Source organism: Amblyraja radiata, chromosome 30, assembly GCF_010909765.2.
Source record: "Amblyraja radiata isolate CabotCenter1 chromosome 30, sAmbRad1.1.pri, whole genome shotgun sequence".
In the NCBI taxonomy this organism is placed as follows: Eukaryota; Metazoa; Chordata; class Chondrichthyes; order Rajiformes; family Rajidae; genus Amblyraja; species Amblyraja radiata.
The window spans coordinates 31,054,888-31,063,512 of NC_045985.1; the positions used below are offsets into that span (position 1 = coordinate 31,054,888).

General features: G+C 45.1%; 1 long non-coding RNA gene across 1 annotated transcript; it reads right to left on the reverse strand.

The window, feature by feature from the left end:
* Positions 1–6,646: 6,646 nt before the first annotated feature.
* On the reverse strand, positions 6,647–6,986 carry LOC116990232. Its single transcript, XR_004416483.1, has 2 exons — positions 6,768–6,986; positions 6,647–6,677 (listed from the first exon to the last, which is right to left on the reverse strand). It is a non-coding gene; the product is annotated as an uncharacterized LOC116990232 (long non-coding RNA).
* Between the last annotated feature and the right edge of the window lie 1,639 nt (positions 6,987–8,625).

Consider the following 8,625-nt stretch of genomic DNA (forward strand, 5'->3'; position numbering starts at 1 on the left):
TGGTCCCACAGATATTGATTCTCCAGCATTGACTGTTCCCAGTTCAGATCAGCACATTTGTTACTTGATCTTCACCTTCCTATCTGAATGAAGGTGGTAATTGTATAGTTCAACAATCTGTGTCTCCTAAACTGGTATGAGGCAAAGATTAGGTTGTGTAAACAGTCCCGTACGAAGCTTTACAAAGAGGGGGGGGGGTGGTGGCATGACAGGATTACAAACACTTTTAATGTGAAATAACGTGCGCGCTGCGCACATCACGAGCGCGAAGCGTGAGTCCCTCGATGCCAGTGTCCTTTAGCGGGCCCTGGAAGCTCAGGGGTTGTAGATGCATTCTGAGCCTTATTTTGGAGCTTTTTTGGACCAAATGCATGAATAATATTTCAGAAATTTACAGGAATCTGAGAGGTAACCTTTTCACTCAAAGGGTGCTGGGTGTATGGAACGAGCTGCCAGAGGAGGTAGTTAAGGCTGGGACGATCCAAATGTTTAAGAAACATTTGGACACTTACATGAATAGGAGAGGTTTAGATGGATATGGGCCAAACGCGTGCGAGTGGGACTAGTGTAGATGGGACATGTTGGTCGGTGTGGGTAAGTTGGGATGGAGGGCCAGTATTCACACTGCATCATTCTATGAATAAAACGTTAAGAAGAAAAATGCATGTAGATAGGTAGAGCAGATTTGAAAGGGGAGTGAAATGTAAAGGCATAGAGAGGTTCATGGGTGGAAAGGAAGATAGGAAAGGAGGGGGAGGGGTTGTTTTGGGCAGATGGGTGAAGGGAAAATAGACACAAAGTGCTGGAGTAACTCAGCGGTCCAGGCAGACTGTCTGAAGAACATGAATAGGTGTTATGTCACAGAGTGCTGGAGTAATTTAGTGGGTCAGGCAGCATCTCTGGAGAAATGGTATAGATTATATTTCGGGTCAAGACCCTTCTTCAGTAATATGCATGGTGTGACATGCATGGATATTCCCGAATGTTACCCAAACCGTCGTGAGCTACCTTGTGACGGTGCTTGCCCTCTCCTACAACGTCTCTGCTGCCTTGGGTGATGCAGGACAGGATACGGGCTTTGGGACACGGTGTGAAGGTGTTGCAGTCTGTCCCAGCCTGGTATAAGCCTGGATGGAGTGGATGTGGAGAGGATGTTTCCACGAGTGTGAGAGTCTAGGACCAGTGGCCACAGCCTCAGAATTAAAATATGTTCCTTTAGGAAGGATATGAGCAGGAATTTCTTAAGTCAGAGTGAACTGTGGAATTCATTACCACAGATAGCTGTGGAGGCCAGTGGACATTTTTCAGGAGGAGATTCGTAGCTCCGTGATTGACACGGGTGTCAGAGGTAATGAGGAGAATGCAGGATAATGGGTTTGAGAGAGAAAGATATCTATATTACTAAAACTAAGACCTTGACCACTTTCTGACTTCCTGTTTCGTGATTTATGAAAGAACTCCGCTACTTCTGGCCGTCTTTTATGACCACCTCGTTCAGAGTCCCCCTCCGCCGGATTGGAACAGAGGATTTTTCCCATCGATGAAAAATCAGAGAGTTATTAATGGGGTTTTTTAAATCACCATTCTCTCTGCTGCCCCCGCTGGCGGCAGGGATGATGGACTATAAAACGTGGAAGTGTCGTGCCTCACTCAGTCTCTGCGAGATGGAGGAGGCGAGAGGGGCACGGCTCTCTGTGCTGCGAATAACACTGAACGCACGTCTACTCGACGGTGAGTCCCCTCGATGTGGTTGTAAAACCTTTGACAAATGGTTTGTCTCGCCTTTTTAAAAAATGTTTTCAGACAATGTATTGGTTGTGACTTGTTTGCCAAATTGTTTGTCTTGTGTTTTATAAATGTTTTCAGAAAATGTATTGGTTGTAAAGTGTTTGCCAAATTGTTTGATTGGCTTTTTTTTTTTTTGATCAGAAAATGTATTGGTTATAATTTGTTTGCCAAATTGTTTGTCTTGGATTTTTACAAAATGTTTTCAGAAAATATATTGGTTGTAAAGTGTTTGCGAAATTATTTGTCTTGGCTTTTAAAAAAATGTTTTCAGAAAATGTATTGGTTGTAAAGTGTTTTCCAAATTGTTTGTCTTGGATTTTAAAATGGTTGCAATCGTTTTCGGGTGGATAAAGCTTGAATAATATTTCTTTAGATCAGGACTGTCTTTAATTTCAAAATTGGCGCTCATTCCACGACTTCTGCTTAGATGGCGCCGATGACATCATTTCCGGTTAGCGGCAAGAAGGCGCTAGGTGCGTAATTTTCGGTTCGTGGCAAGATGGCGCTGGCTTTAACAGGCACAGTGGAGACGTCGTTGAATAATTCAAGGGAGCTTACCGCTCTGTTTATGGTGAGCGTGTTTGTTGGACGTTTTTTAAAGCACGTTTTTGCTTCAGCAGCAGCCTCTACAGGAGGCTTTAAACATTTGAATCGTTCGGTTTACACACTATGTTTACCATGTTCTGAAGTTACTTGGCACTTTAGTATTGGTTGTGAGTGTGTGTGTGTGTGTGTGTGTGTGTGTGTGTGTGTGTGTGTGTGTGTGTGTGTGTGTGTGTGTGTGTGTGTGTGTGTGTGTTTGTGTGTGTTTGCAGAAAATATATTGGTTGTAAAGTGTTTGCAAAATTGTCTGTCTTGGCTTTTAAACACATTGTATTGTATTTTTTGTATTGTATTTTAATGTATTGGTTGTAATCTATTTGTTAAAATTTTTGCCTTGGCTTTAAAAAATGTTTTCAGAAAATGTAATAGTTGAAAAGTGTTTGTCAAATTGTTTGTCTTGGCTTTAAAATGGTTGCAACACTTTTCGGATGGATAAAGCGTGAATAAACATTTTATTAGATCAGGACTGTGTTTAATTGCAAAATTCGCGCTCAATCCGTGATTTCCGCTTAGTGGCAAGATAACGTCATTTTCGGTCAGCGGCAAGGGCGCTGAGTGCGTCATTTCCGGTTCGTGGCATGATGGCGCTGATGGCGCTGACTGCAGAAGGCATAGTGAAGACGTCGTTGAATAATTCAAGAAAGCGTACTGGTCGGCCTATGGTGCGTTGTTTGTTGAACGTTATTTAAAGCAAGTGTTTGCTTCAGCAGCAGCCTTTTCAGGAGGCTTTAAACATTTCAATCATTCGGTTTACTTACTGTATGTTTAGCACGATTTGAATGTACTTGCCATTTTAGTACTGGTTGTGAGTGTGTGTCAGTGTGTGTCAGTGTGTAAGTGAGTGCGTGTGAATGTGAATTAGTCTGTGTGCGTGTGAGTGAGTCTGTTTGTGTGTGTATGTGTGTGTGAGAGTCTGTGTGTGTGTGTGTGTGTGTGATTATGTGTGTGTGTGAGTCTGAATCTGTGTGAGTCTGTGTGTGTGAGTGACTGTGTGTGTGTGTGTGTGTCTGTGTAAGTGTGTGAGTGAGTGTGTGAGTGTGTGAGAGTGTGTGTCTGAGAGAGTGTGTGTGTGTGTATAGGGGGCGGCATGTAAGGTCACCGGGTCGAAGGGTTTGACACACGCAGCCGCTCAATCCATCCGGAGGACATATAAGCTTCCGGGATATGTTGTTAATACACAAAACGGGTACTTTCCAACCTGTTAAAAACCGCCAAAAGAGTGATTATTTGCACTGTAAATAATTGTGGAAGTCGGGGTAACCGTGAGAGATATCTATCCTACTTCAGAATTCCAAAAGTGAAGAGAAATTAAGGTAAAGAGGAGCGAGAGCTGAAGGGACAACGACTGCTAAAGTGCCTGGCGAACATTGGCAGTGCAGATATCGAGATTGAAAATATTGGGGATTATCGCGTTTGCTCACTGCATTTCATCAACAGAAAAGCATTATTTGTGTTTTTTATGGATTCCTTTGGTATCTAAAAAGTTTCAGGTGATAAATCTGGCTCTAAAATTTTTAAATCTCCCATGGTTTGAAGTGGGTTTTTACATGCAAAAAGTAAAACGCTTCTGAAGCTAAAGTTATCATTTAAAAAAATGGACTTACGAGTGGTGTGTGGAAAAGTAAGTTTTCTATCATTATGCTCTTGAGATGTATATTTTGTCAAATAATAAAATGTCCTGACAGCTTAAACACCCACTCCCTTTCAATAGGACATTGTCAATTTGCTGCGGTTGATTATGTCCAATTAACAGCTAACAATTATGCCATTCCTTGGCTTGCATCTGAGTAAAATGTAATTCAAAACCCACGTATGGTTTGCGATTTTTCTAATGATAAATTTTGCTTCAGAGTCATTTACTTTTTTAATGTAAAACGCAGTTGAGAACCATGGGCGATTTTAAAATTTCACAGCCAGATTTATCACTTCTGAAACATTTTACATGCCAAAAGAATCAATAAAAAACACAAAGTGGCCATCCGCGAGTCAAGGCATCAGGCAGAAGAGGGCTTTGCCAGAGCTGGCTGCCTGCTCCTTTTCCGGGGTTGCTTCCGCGCCCGGGTGGTACTTGAGACGCGCTGTCCACGGTGGATTTCCGGGACCGCTGGGCATCGCGTGGGGGTGGAAGTCATCCACGATGGGGTTTGTAATATAGTTGTATAGGAGTTTATTTCGGATATTTGTGTGACGTTTATTATGGTGGTGGGTTTTGTTTCGTTTTATAATGTACTGTAAATATTATTTTTAATAATGGATTAAATTATTATTGGTTATAAAGACAAAGAAAATAACCAGGGATTCACGTCGGAGCGCGGGACCCACAGAGGTTTGTTGTAGAGGGGGGGGGGGTCTAGTCAGCTGGCTGCCGCTTAAACACGCGGCGGGACCGGTGTGGATTTATACAGATTCATGGGCAGTGGTGAATTGGGTGGCTGTCTGGATGCCCCGCTGGAAAGAAGGAATTGGGAAATACACGGCCGCCCCCTATGGTGTCGCCCCTAATGGGAGCATATACGCCAACAGGCTCGCCACCGCCACCGCCTGATTACGGTCTAGCTCGTAGATTCCCACACTGCACGGTATACGGAGGAGCAAATACATAATGCTGCTGTCGATAGGGCAGTACAAATGTGTACGAAAGAACTGCAGATGCTGGTAAAATGAAGGTAGACACAACATGCTGGAGTAACTCAGCGGGTGAGGCAGCATATATGGACATAAGGCATGGGTGACGTTTCGGGTCGAGACCCTTCTCCAGAGTAAAGTCAGGGGAGGGGACGAGACAAATATAGAATGTATTCGGAGGCAGTAAGACTAATGGGAGTGTGAATGTAAATCTTGAATAAACGCTGTAAGATTGTTGTGTGAAGGTAAAATGGTGGCCAGGTGGACTGGATTAAAACATAAAATGTCTGCTGACCAAAGTTGCTGAATATGTACCTGCAGGTTTCAGGAAATGTGGTCAGGAGAAATACACATTGTCCGGTTGTTACTGCATATTCCCGACTAGGGTATTAACCGCACCCGTCTGACAAGGTTGAGGAATATACAAACCGCCGCATCCGGAAGGCTGGGGAATGTACCTGTCTGAGCTCTAGTGTTGTTCCACTAAATAACACGTGCCTGTTTTCCTGACCGTTGCGTACGTGTCTGTTGCTTGATTGGGTGATATGGGAGGTGATAAACCGTAGCAGTAAATTATATAAGGCATTACGAATAAAGGTATGGAGCTTGACTCGTTGCTAGGTTGCTAACCTGTGTAAAGACTCCTGCTGAATAGACGTACGTTTAAACCAACCCAGGTGTCTGTTGTCGAAACAACAGATGTAAGCGAAAATCGAGAATCACATTTGGTGTCAGGAGTGGGATGTCAAGCAGCGGCTGATCGAGCCGGCGAGTGAATCCACTGGGCGACGGTATCGATGTGAAAGGTGCGCCGCCAAGTGAGTAGATTTAGTTAAATCACCTCTTGGTCCTTCTTCGTATCCCGGCACAGCATGTAATTCGCCGGCGCGCGTCAGTCGGTGGGACGACATCCGAACGTTCCGGTTGTGGGCACTAGGATAGGGCCGTCTCGAGATTGTCCTAGTCTGATCGAGCGGATAAAACACCCCGTAGAGGGGGACCGTAGACGGTATATAAAAGGAGTGCACTGCGGGGTAGGATGGAAATGTAATTGTTAGTGAATCGTCGGGAAGAAGGCCACCGATTAATAGTATTGAGACGTTAACCGAGACCAAGGTACCCCCGTATTACCAATGCAATTAACCTACAAGCCTTTGGAGTATGGGAGGAAACCGAAGATCTCGGAGAAAACATCACAGGGAGAACGTAGAAACTCCGTACGAACAGCACCGGTAGTTGGGATCCAACCTGGGTCTCCGGCGCTGTATTCGTTGTAAGACAGCAATGCTATCGTTGCGCCACCGTGACCGCTTTTCTAAGTTTCTCTTCACCTCCTTTTTAAAAGAGCGCCCTTTAATTCTGAGTCTATAACCTCTGGTCATACAGTTCCGCCAGTGGAAACATTATTTCCACATCCACTCTATCTGCAGTCCGTACCTGCCCGCCCAGTCCCGATCTCTATAGGTCCAACCCTCAGCTATTGTGCTGTAGAGTGGTGTTCTAACGTTACATGCATCACATTGATGAAAAATACACGTTCAGGAAATCGAAATTGGAAAAGCTCACCAGAACAACGGAAAACTTCTCTTTCTGTTGCTGCTCATTTGTTCGATCCGTGATTTATTTTTTGTGAGAGATTCGAAGGAAGATTTGACCTGATCCTGCGGTAGGGTTTCAGATCAGAGAGTAAACAAGTTAGAAAATATACAAAACACGACACAATGATGTGATCAACATCGATTTGCTTTTACTTTGTAGATTTCAACAGCTTCTTCTATCGGTGTGAAGCTGTGAGACTTGAGTTCCCGCGCATCTCGACAGATCAGAAAAAAACACTTTCTTGTCCGTTTCACAAAACAGCTTCAGTTCTTCCTGATGTTTCTCGCAGTGAGGTTTATTTTCCTTCTCTGTCTGATTCAGGCTCAGTGTTCGAGCTTTCTCAGACAGTCTCGCCAAGGCCCGATTCATCCTGAGAGTGAGGGTGCGGTCTGTAAACTCCTCTATACATTCCGGGCAGGAGCTTCTCGCCTCCCTGTCCCAACTCTGTGTGATAGAGAAGCGGCAGAAGTTGTGCCCACACTCCAGTATAACCGGATCAGTGAATAAATCCAGGCAGATGGGACAAACTACCTCATCGGTTAAACTCTCGAAAATATCTTTCGCAGCCATTTTAACTCCGGCACTTCCTGGGTCAAAGTGTTTCCCACTGCGCGCGCTGCCGTCTCGGGGAATGAATGTTATTTGGCTGCAAGTGTTCAGTGTTCAGCAAAGATCCTCCGCTGTGCTGATCAGTGTCCTGGCCACTCCCAACTAATCTCACACGAGGGAGGGGTCAGTTAGACATTAAACCGGCCTGAATTTAGACGAAAGCGGAGAGATTTCCATGGGATTGTCTAAGGCAGGACGGAAAGGGACAGGGACCAGCGCTAAGGAGGAGTAACTGATGAGGCGTTGCTCCTGTTGGGAAGTGGAACCCGCCGCCCGCATCTCCCTTCACAGCCCGGGATCAGGATGGAAGTAGACATATTTTAATCCACATCCGTACACTGGTCTCTCACGCTGCAGTCCCCAGACGCTTCTATATTTGGAGAAACCGTGCACCATTTCATATTAAGGATGGTCAGTTTGGAGTAATATGTTTAGTTTTGTTCACTCTGCTGTATGAAGAATGTGGATAAATTGGAAAGGGTGTAGACAATATTAATGAGGATGTTGCCTCGGCCTGAGGGTCTCACTATAGGGAGAGGTTGGGAAGACTAGGACCTTATTCATTGGAACGCAGTAGGATGAGGGTTGATCTTATAGAGGTGTGTAAGGTCATGACGGGAATACTCCCGGTTTAAACTCAAGGTCAGCAATCCAATAGGAACTGGTGAACTCGAGGCATCAACTGGAGGTTGGAGCGCGGTGACGAGGCACCGATTTAGTTATCGAGCGAGGAATCCAGTGGCACAATACAGGGACACAATTTTAAGTATTTTCTCCCACCTTAAATACAGTTAATAACCTCAAATTCTTGAAATAAATAAACTGTCTGAAATACGATGACCGCAACACTTCGGAGTCACGTGAGTGATTCCGTGAAGAACCCGTTCAGCACGCATGCGCGACACCCCAGGAGGGGCGCTTTCGCAGAGGGGGTCAGGCTCTCCCTCCACAGTGCCTTGTGCACTGTCCATTGCTTCCTCCTTTCCAGAGGATAGCTTTGGTGACCAGGACTGGGCTGGTCAAGAACAGGGGCAATGGCTGAAGATGTCGGGAGTATGCAAGGGGTGCAGGAACAGGAAGAGCTGCTAGGTGTGGTGTGTGGTGGACAGCTACGTGGATACCCCATGTGCAGGAGGCGTTAAAAGCCTGACGACAGCCATCACATCGTTTTTTCCTCGTTCCATGGACAAATACGGAGATGACCACAACCTTCGTAAACAAGTCATAAGACCCCAGCCACTGAGCCAGACCCATTGCTCTGTGGCAAAAACCTCACAAAGCATATGAAGGACATGCAAGAGGTTTTACAAAACTTTCGGCTCATGAGGGCAGCGCCGGGACGAGTAACCAAAAACAGTAATTCCTACGCAGCAGCACCCCATCGCATCCATTAGTCAACGT